The sequence below is a fragment of the Solanum verrucosum genome, unplaced genomic scaffold (assembly GCF_900185275.1).
Source record: "Solanum verrucosum unplaced genomic scaffold, falcon-dt-bn FXZP01000015.1, whole genome shotgun sequence".
NCBI lineage: Eukaryota > Viridiplantae > Streptophyta > Magnoliopsida > Solanales > Solanaceae > Solanum > Solanum verrucosum.
Window position 1 is genome coordinate 1,085,148 of NW_026020070.1, and position 11,544 is coordinate 1,096,691.

Below are 11,544 nucleotides of genomic sequence, written 5' to 3' on the forward strand. Positions count from 1 at the left end.
AACTGATCAGCCACACCTTTATTGACTGAATCAAGGCTGCGATAAAAGTATTATAACAACAATTTTTTCGGAATGCTATGCATTGGGCATTGCAAACGCAGCTTCTTGAACCTTAGCCATGTCTCATGTAGAGGTTCACCTCCAATACATTTGAAATTTTGGATCTGGGTTCGAAGTTTAACTTTCTTCGAGGATGGAAAGATTTTCTCCAAGAAGGCATCATTTAGCTCCTCCCACAAAGTGATATAATCATTTGGCAATTCTGCCAACCATCTTATGGCCTCTCTTATTAAAAAGAATGGGAATAACCTCAGCCTCATGAACTCATGAGAGAGATATTTGAACACAAATGGTCCACATACCTCTATGAAATTCCCAAGGTGTTGATGGGATCCTCATGAGTTAGGCCTCAAAATTTCCTTTCAGTTGGAGCAATTGTAGCATTGTTCTGGTTATGTGAAACACAACCCTCCCGTTTGTGGGAGGTATCCAGATGGCTCCCTGGTTTGAAAAATATTCATATGCATATCGTTCAAATCACCCATGTTGTTGTTTTGACCATAGTTACTATCGTTGTCACTACTATGGTCAATCATTGTAAAACACCTACAAATCAGCCAACAACAACACAAAACAATAATCTACTACAACTAAACAATATTAAAATCGAATTTCTTAATTAGAATTCTCAACCACCATTCCCCGACAGCAACACCATTTTTGATAAACACTCAAATGTCCTCCTTAACCAATTAAAATGGATAACGGTCGTCATTGATCAATATACCCAACAAAGAGTCGGGGTCGAATCCCACACATAATGATATATCGTAGACAATTCCTATCAAGAAATTTGGATTGTAAAATTGCTCATTTGCAATAGTAAGAACAAGTGGGTTGATATTCCACCAATTTAATAAAATCTATGGTTATCAGTTATCACAATTAAACTAAAATTTCAAAGAATTCAAGAGTTAACAAGCAATCTAGGGGTGCGGGGATTGAAAATCAATGTCACATAGGGGTAATTGTGGTGCTCTTTAGTGATGACCATTCATGAACATGCTAGGTCATCTTCAATGACGCTAATCATCTTTAGATCTCGAAGCACCTATGCATAGAATATCTTTTCAGTCTTATCTAAATGTCAATCTAAACAACCTAATATATTACTCTATTCTCTCTTCAGATGCAAAAATAGGGAAAATAGATCCGACTCATAACCTCTATTTTCAAACAAGTTAAAGACATCAATCCTAAATTGCTAGTATTGAACTAAGTACCCACTCTAATCAATCTCTTTTGAGCATCAACCGGAGATCGGAAGTAAGAGTTAAATTTACAACCTTAACCCATAAATTAACCCCATGATAATTAGCTCAAATTCATGTATGAACAATAGAAACATAGAACATAACACAATACCCACTACATTAAATCAACACCCAAACCCATAATTGCACCCCTAGATCTTGGGGTTTTAGCCACCAATCATAAAAAGTAAAGAAAATATACCTGTCACGCCCCAAACTCAAGGGGCGCAACTGGCTCCTAATACCAAAACTCAGGCCCGAGCTGACCCTGCTGAACCATTTGCTACTAGCGCATGACAAACATACACAATCAAGAAAACGAACTAGTATATCCCAGCTTAAAACTAAGCCCTTGGCCGGTAAGGCCCTGTCAACATAAATATAAAAGAAACAGATACTCCCAAGAGTTCATATAAAGAAATAGCCAACTAGCATAGAAGTCCTGACTGGGTCGTCGAGGCCACTATGATATCTATATAAAAAATGGAAGCAGGTATATATCAAGACAATATATCAAACAACTCACAAGCTTCAGCAAACCAACAAAACTAGGCCAGCATGGCCATAACCTAGCTGTACACCTCACACACTAGTCTGCAAGCCCCAAAGAGTAGTAAAGATTGGCGGGACAGGGCCCCAGCCTACCCACAAAAATACACACAACAAAAGCTGACAAACCTCCAAACTCTGGCAGCACCGGAGGAAAGGGGCTAGCCAACTAGATAGAAGTCAATCCTGCTACTGAGGAGGTCTACTCGATAGTCTATCAGGATATGCATGCATGAATGCAACGCCCCAAAGCAATGGGGTGTCAATACAAAATAATGTACAGAGTATGAAAGGTTGTAGACTAAATGAGCAAGTATCATAATATACCAAAAACAATCAGGTAAGGAAATCAAATTTAGATAAGTATGCCAACTCACTACTGAATCTAATAAAATACAATAATGATCAGGGTATGCCTCAATTTACGGACCTGTTGATCTAATATGGCAATTGGAGTTTCCTTGTAGGACGAATCCTATGTGATCTGAACATCCTTGATTGGGACAACCCGATAAGGGTCTCCTACGCACTTTCGTAGCATCGATACATGGAAAACTGGATGAACAGATTCTAGCCCCGAAGGCAATTCTAACTCATAAGCCACTTGTCCTACCCTCCGTAGGATCCAATATGGCCCAATGAATCTTGGACTAGGCTTGCCTTTTTTGCCAAATCTCATAACACCTTTCATAGGTGAGACTTTTAGGAATACCAAATCATCGACACAAAATTCAAAGTCCCTTCATCGCACATCTGAGTATAACTTCTGTCGGCTTTGAGCTATTAGCAACCTCTCCCGAATGAGCTTAACCTGCTCCACTGTCTGCTGTACTATCTCGAACCATCCAATGGGGGACCTACATTTTCACCCATACAAAGCCTCATAAGGTGCCATCCCGATGCTGGAATGATAACTATTATTGTATGTGAACTTAATAAGAGGTAAGTGGTCATCCCAACCTCCCTTGAAGTCTAGTGCACACACCCGTAACATATCCTTGACTGTCAAAATTGTATGGTCAGCCTGGCCATCTGTCTGAGGGTAAAAGGCTATACTAAGATTAACCTGTGTCCCTAGCCCTTTCTGGAAGGACTTCCAGAAGTTAGCGGTAAATTGTGCTCCTCTATCAGAGATAATAGTTACTGGGACACCGTGTAGCCTAACAATCTCTCTAAGATAGAGCTCTGCATAGTCTTCGGCCTTAAGAGTAGCCCTGACTGGTAAGAAGTGGGCTGATTTTGTTAGTCTATCAACAATTACCCAAATAGAGTCAAACTTGCGATGCGATCGAGGTAACTCTGTAATAAAATCTATATTAATTGCTTCCTACTTCCACAAAGGAATGGTTATCTCCTGAACTAGCCCAGCGGGCTTTTGGCGCTCAACCTTCACCTATTGGCAGTTATGACATTGTGCAACAAACTCAGTAACGTCCTTCTTCATCCCGTGCCACCAATATATCTCCTTTATATCATGGTACATCTTCGTCGAACTAGGGTGAATTGAATAACGGGAATGATGTGCCTCTTCCATAATCCGATGTCGAAGCCCTGTAACATTCAGAACACACAATCGACCGCGACTTCTAAGGACTCCATCTCCTGCTATATCAAATACTAAAGTCTGTTGATTCTGAGCCTTGGCTCTAAGCACCTCTAAGCTAGGATCCTCTTGTTGCCATAAAATCACTTCTACAACTAGAGATGATACAGTTGTGTCCTGAGTTGTTACCCCACTATCTTCTGCCTCTAATAATCTGACTCCCAAGCTAGCTAACTAATGAAGCTCTCTCGCTAGCTCATGCTTCTCAACACCTAAATAGGATAAACTACCCATAGATCTTCGACTGAGGGCATCAGCTACCACATTCTCATTTCCTGGATGATATAAAATATCCACATCATAGTCTTTCAGTAACTCAAGTGATCAACGTTGTCGCAGATTTAACTCCTTTTGTTTAAATATATATTGAAGGCTTTTATGATATGTGAAGATGTCAACATGAACTCCATACAAATAGTGTCTCCAGATCTTTAACGCATGCACAACTGCAGCCAACTCTAAATCGTGGGTCAGATAGTTCTTTTCATGCTTTCTCAACTGCCTTAAAGCATTTGCGATAACCTTACCATGTTGCATTTGAACACATCCCAACCCAACACCAGAAGCATCACAGTACACTTGAATACAATCACTCCACTAAAAAAGAAACCCTGCTGCCACATCTTTCACACACTAGTCTACAAGCCCCAAAGAGTAGTAAAGATTAGCGGGACAAGGCCCCAGCTTACCCATAAAAATATATGCAACAAAAGCTAACAAACCTCCAAACTCTGGCAGCTCCGGAGGAAAGGGGCTAGCCAAGCGGATAGAAGTCAATCCTACTACTAAGGAGGTCTACTCGGTCGTCTATCAGGACCTGCATGCATGAATGCAGCGCCCCAAAGCAATGGGACGTTAGTACAAAATAATGTAAAAAGTATGAAAGATTGTAGACTAAATGAGCAAGTATCATAATATGCCAAAAGCAATCAGGTAAGGAAATCAAATTTAGATAAGCATGCCAACCCACTACTGAATCTAATAAAATACAATATCTAACCAAGCCCCCATAAGCCCGGTAGGTACAAACAACATACCACCTACTTAGTCCCCCATAATCCCAGAAGGTGCCAAATCAATCTACATAACCTTATCGGTAGCTCCTTGTCTTTGTAAGAAGTCACATAGCCTTTTTTGGCAACGATATAGCCCCGTAGGCAACGCATAGCCCTCTTAAACAACATCATAGCTCTGTGGGCAGCACGTAGCCCTCTTTTGCATCACATAGCCATGTAGGCAATACATAGCCCTCTTTGGCATCAAAGTAGTCCCGTAGGGAACACATAACACTTTTTGGTATCAATATATCCCTGTGGGCAACACATAGCCCTCTTTGGCAATAACATAGTCATATTAGACAACATCATAGCCCCCATAGGCAGTTCATAGCTCAACAACTAACCATAATAGCCCCAAGGGAGACAACAAATAATTAAATAGGCTGAAGGCGAGTAATTTAGCTATAAACAATATATATGAATAATGTCCAAGTCGTTCCTAACTTAGGGTTGTTCTGAATAGATTATGAGTCCCTAAAATGAGGGTTTATAACCCCTCAATCAGCCAACCACTCACACTTTCATCTACAACATAACTAATATTAACTACCCTATTATATCACTCCCAAGCTCTAAGGAAACATGCCGAACGAAGGGAGTAGCCTTAACATACCTTTTCCTTCATATTTATGCTGAAAATACGTCTGTCCACACCACTACAACACTAAAGAAAAAGGTAAAATCAATCAGTAATTAAGGATAAAAATTACTATTCGATAAGAGGACAAGAAGAGATCATGAACACACAATGAGTATTTGAGGAGTATTTCTCTAATTTTCGTAGGTTTCTCACGATTTGGAATGAATAAAAATGAAGAAGATGCTATCTTATAAGCTTCCACCGACTTAGGGGACCACCTCACGTGCCTTCATACGCAGTCTCGCAAAAACGCAAATATCTCTCTATTCTGAAGTCGTATGAACAAACCGTTTGATGCATTGGTAACTAGACTCGTAGACCTTAGATTTAATGGGTTGTGGGCCCCATAAATCGTTATATATTAGGATAAAACTTCCGAAACATTTGGCCCAAATTTCAGAGAAATCTTTAAAAATGAACTTACGATAACTTTCGCCCACTTTTATTTTGCGACTTACCTTACTTCAAAACTTGAGATACAACCCTTGAACGCTTAAAATATGACATACCACATCATTCTTAATTTATCACTCACCCTCTTTGTCTTTCCACGAATGTACGAATTAATTTAGATGGTTAGAAAAGTTGGGGTGTTACATCCTTCCTCCCTTAGAAATATTCGCCCTCGAATGAAAAATATGAGTCACACGGTTATGTCCTTAGGAGTTGACAAATTTTAGAGAAAGTATCATTTGTGAATGTGACTATCTAGAACCTGAAACACATAAATTTTTAACCTAGGGGTCTCATAAGACGACATAAATAGCTAAGCACTATAGCTCCACAATAACAGTGCGAGCAAAAATACAACGACGACAACCATAATAATAAGCAATAATATAATTTTTTTTATAGGTATCTTACCCCACTGCACCAACATAAACTGATATGCCATCACCCTGGGGTATGAAACAAGTGAGGATATTTGGACCTTATGTCATCCTCAGCTTCCCAGGTCACCTCTTCTCTATTCTTGTTTCTCCACAATTCTTTAACCGAAGCCACCTCTTTGGTCCTCAATTTATGTACCTGTCGATCTAATATGGCAACTGCAGTTTCCTCGTAGGACAAATCCTATGTGGTCTTAACATCCTCAACTGGGACAACCCGATGAGGGTATCCTACGCAGTTTCGTAACATCGATAAATGGAAAACTGCATGAACAAATTCTAGCCCTGAAGGCAATTCTAATTTGATATTGATTTAAATGATTGAATTATGATCTCTTATACATGAATTGATGAAATAATCTGATTTTATGATGATTTCCCCATTAACCCATGTAATCCCCATGCTTTCAAGTTATGAATCATATGATGTAAGATTTTGATTGTAAAGGAAGAGTTTTGTGAAATTAAGCATGTATTGATAGCTTTAAATGAATTTATGATGAAATCCATATCTAAACCTTTGTTTTCTAAGTGTTGATGATTAGAAGTGGGTTTTGAACCTTGAAAGGATAATTATGGATTTATACATTTTCTTATGAAATCTATGCAAATGTTTTAAGGATGCTTTGAGAGTAAAGTGTCAATGATGATGATGTATTTTTGAAAGGATTTTTATCATATATACATAAAATCAAGATATGAAAGGTTTTCTCATATAATAAGGATTCTAAGGTTGGAAGGCTTTCTCACCTAATTGAATCAAATATTAAGAGTTATCCGAATGAACTTAGCTTGGATTGGTTATTGAAAGATTCCTTTCCATGGATGATGACTTAGCTTGGATAGGCAACATAAAGTGCCTTTCCATGGATAATAAGAACAAGAAGAATTGACTATTCGTTGGGATTTATGCTTAGCACCGAGAGGATATTGAGATGGAAGTTCTCCCGTGAGTAGAGGTCGAGTTTCTATAAGCAATCTCTTGTACTTCATCTATGTGCCCCCATAGGATGATTGTCTAGATAGACATTAGCTAGTGGATCAACTTTAGCTCAGATTTATGGTCCTTACCTTGGCAAGTAGGACAACCCTTTTCGGTGTGGGAGACACCGGGGGATCATGTTATATTTCACATGGTCTATATGTCATTTTAGGCTAATTTCCCACATTAATAATGAACTAAGGTTACTTCAAGAAGTATCTCACATGTGTTCAATCTTTCAAATGATGTAGCTTGCATTGACATTGTTTTATGATTTATGTTTTCTAACTCTTTCATATCATGTTTAGCTTGGTCAATTGCATGTCATGATATGTCCCCTTTTTAGCATGCTTTAAATGTTTTATGCATAGCTATCATAATTGGTACATTGTTTTGTACTAACGCATAATCTTGCTTACATTTCCCTAAATGTAGGGTCCGACAATCAAGTTTCTCAGTTACGTGGATAGTGGTTGAGTTAGTGATTTCCCAAACTTTGGTGAGTCCTCATGCTTCGATGACGGATATTCACTATTTCAATTTCTTTTATGTATTTCACTTTTGGACACGATGTATGGGCTAGGCCCAATTTCATTCTATTGTACTAGATGGCTATATTGGGACAAGTGTTTTAGACTTCCGCTTTTATTTTATAAAAACCATTGGACTTGGAATATTGTTTTACTCTTATTGTTCTATTATTTATGTTATGAAAGCTAAGAGGCTTGTATGGAGTCCTTCGTGGTTCTATACGCCATGTCACATCTAGGGGGTACCTCTGGGTCGTGACAAACTTGGTAATCTGAGCATAATGTTTAGAATGGTCCTAGGATTTCTCATAAGCCACGTTTAGTAGAGTCTTGTTCATAAGTGTGAAGCGCGCCAGATTTATGAATGAGAGGCTACAAGATGATTAGGAAATTTACTTCTTTCATTACTCTAAAGTTGTGCTATGAAGTTTAACTTGATAAGGTCTCTTTCCTAATACTTATCCGATGATGTACAAGATATGGCTACTCGAAGAGCTTATGCTTGAAGGAATGTGAGTGAGATGCAGAAGAAGCTCCTCCCCAAACTCCTCAAGTTCCGGTCGATGCTTTGGTTGAGCAAGTGACTAATGCAGAGTTTAAGGCTAATTTCCAAGTGTTGGATATAGCCGTGAAGGCCCAAGACAATAGGGAGGTTTTAGTTCCCGTGAACCCAAATTTGGGCACGATGACTTATAGAGTGTGGGACTTTACTAGGATGAATCCTCCGGAGTTTCATGGTTCTAATGTTGAGTAAGATCCTCAAGAGTTTATTGATGAGATTTATATAGTTTTGATGATCATAGGAGTTACACCGGTGGAAAAAGAAGAGTTGGCCGCTTCTCAACTAAAATGTGTTGCTCAAACTTGGTTCAACCAATGGATAGAATAGAGACTGGAAGATGCGAGTCCTTTAGATTGGGTAAAGTTTAAGGCTACTTTTCTTGATTGGTTCTTTCCCCTTGAGATGAGTGAAGACAAGGTGATTGAGTTCATTAACCTTCGACAAGGAAATATGAGTGTGAGGGAATATGCTCTAAAGTTCACACAATTGTCTAAATATGCTCCATTAATGGTTGCCGATTCAAGGGCAAGGATGAGTAAGTTCGTTTTGGGTGTGTCTGAAATGGTGGTTGAAGAGTACTGTACCGCCATGCTTATTAATGACATGGACATTTCTCGTCTCATGGTTCATGCACAATAGATTGAAGAGGATAAAGTTAAGAAAAAGTCTAGAGAGGTAAAGAGGGCTAAGATCGGTGATGGAAATTTCTCTTATGCAAGGTTTGATGGACATGGTCGTTCTAGATTTCGACAAAAGTTTTCCGGCCAAGGTTCCTCCAATGCTCCTCCTAAGTTCAACAAAGATAGGGTGTCTAACCCTAAGACTCAAGGAGGAAATGGTAGCGGATCTTCATCGCCCATGTTTACTTTTACTAGGTGTGGAAGGAAACACGAGGGTAAGTGCCTAGCCGACACAGACGGTTGCTTTAGTTGTGGTAAGAGTGGTCACAAAATGAGGGACTGTTCAATGCTTATGGCTAAAGGAAGAGAGGGAAAACAAGCTCCTCCTAGTGGTTTGGGTCCCAATGCTCCTAAGCAAAACCGATTCTATGCATTTCATACTCGTGGTGAACAATAAGGTTCTCCCGATGTGGTTACCAGTATGTTGAAAGTTTTCCAACTTGATGTTTATGCTTTACTTGATACCGGTGCTACCTTGTATTTTGTGACGCCATATATGGCTATGAGGTTTTATGTTCTTCCGAATGTGTTATTAGATCCTTTTTCTGTCTCTACTCCTATTGGTGATTCTATTGTGGCTAAGAGGGTCTATAGAAAGTGTCCTGTTTCCTTGTCCCATAGAGTTACTCTTGTTGACTTGGTAGAACTTGATATGCTAGTTTTTGATGTTATCTTGGGTATGGATTGGCTGCACTCATTTTATGCTTCTATCAATTATAGAACCCGTGTAGTCAAGTTTCAATTTCCGAATGAGCCAATCCTAGAGTAGAAATGGGGAAATTCTATGCCAAAAGATCAATTTGTCTCTTCTCTTAAAGCTAGAAAGATGATTTCTAAGGGTTGCATTTACCATTTAGTTAAGGTGAGGGATGTAGATTCCGAACTCCTACTCTCGTGTCGGTCCCCGTTGTTATTGAGTTTCTGGAAGTGTTCCCAAATGATTTACCTAGTATTCCTCCCGAGAGGGAAATAGACTTCGGTATTGACCTTCTCCCAGATACGCAACCTATTTCTATTTCTCCTTATCATATGGCTCCGACATAACTTATGGAGTTGAAAGAATAATTGAAAGATTTGTTGGATAAGGGTTTCATCCTACCGAGTATCTTTTCATGGGGTGCTCCAATTTTGTTTGTTAGAAAGAAAGATGGGTCTCTTCGTATGTGTATTGACTATCATCAGTTGAACAAGGTTACCATTAATCAGAAAGATCTAAATCTTTGCCAAAAAGGTGGCTTGAGTTATTGAAAGATTGTGATATGGGTGTTCTCTATCACCCTGATAGCAGATGCTCTTATTCGGTTATTTATGGGTAGTTTTGCTCATATTGAAGAAGAAAAGAAATATTTTGTTTGAGATGTTCATAGATTGGCCTTATTAGGTGTTCGGCTAGTGGACTCCACCAATGGTGGTGTTATGGTTCACAATGGTTCTGAATCGTCCTTTGTGGCGGATGTGAAAGCCAAGCAAGGTCTTGATCCAATTTTGGCCGAATTGAAAGAAGCGGTGCTTAAGAAATCCGTTGAGGATTTCTCCTAAGGGGGAGATGGTGTGCTTATATACTAAGGTCATTTATGTGTTCCAAATGTTGATAACTTGAGGGAGCAGATCTTGACAAAAGCCCATAGTTCACGATATTCTATTCAGTGGGAGCCATAAAGATGTACCGTGATTTACAGGAGGTCTATTGGTGGAATGGGATGAAAAAGGATATTGCAGAATTTGTGGCTAAGTGTCCAAATTGCCAACAAGTGAAACTTGAGCATCGAAAATCGGGAGGTTTGTCCCATGATATTAATATTCCTACTTGAAAGTGGGATGATTTGAACATGAATTTTATAGTTGGGTTGCCTCACACCTGGCGACAACATGAATCTATTTGGGGTATAGTAGATCAGATGAAAAAATTGGCTAATTTCCTTCCCGTTAAGTTTTCTTATTCGGCGGGGGACTATGCCAAGTTATACTTAAAAGAAATGGTAAAGTTGCATGGAGTGCCTTTGTCCATTATTTCTGATCGTGGTACCCAATTCACTTCTCAATTATCAAAGTCCTTCCAAAAGGGTCTTGGTACTCGTGTTAAGCTTAGTACGAGCATTCATCCCCAAACCGATGGACAAGCGGAGCGTACTATCCAAACCTTGCAAGATATGTTAAGGAATTATGTGATTGATTTTAAGGGTAATTGGGATGACCAGTTTCCATTGATTGAGTTTTCTTATAACAATAGCTATCACTGAAGTATTGATATGGGTCCATTTGAGGCATTGTACGATAGGAGGTGTAGATTTCCTATAGGATGGTTTGAGGTGGGTGAAGTTTCCCTAATAGGTCCCGAATTGGTACACGAGGCCATAGAGAAAGTTTGACTTATATGAGAAAGTTTGAAAATGGCTCAAAGTTGGCAAAAGTCATATGCCGATGTGAGAAGAAGGGATCTTGAGTTTGATGTTCAGATTGGGTTTACTTAAAAATCTCAACTATGAAGGAGTAATGAGGTTTGGTAAGAAAGGGAAGCTTAGTCCCCGATATGTAGGCCCAAATCAGATTTTGATACGTGTTGGTAAGGTTGCTTATGAGCTAGATTTGGCATCGGTGCATCCAGTTTTCCATGTCTCCATGTTGAAGAAATGTGTTGGTGATCCGACATCCATAGTTTCCTTAGAAGGTTTAGGAGTTAAGGAGAACCTTTCATATGAGGAAGTTTCGGTAGAGATTTTAGACCAGCAAGTCAAGA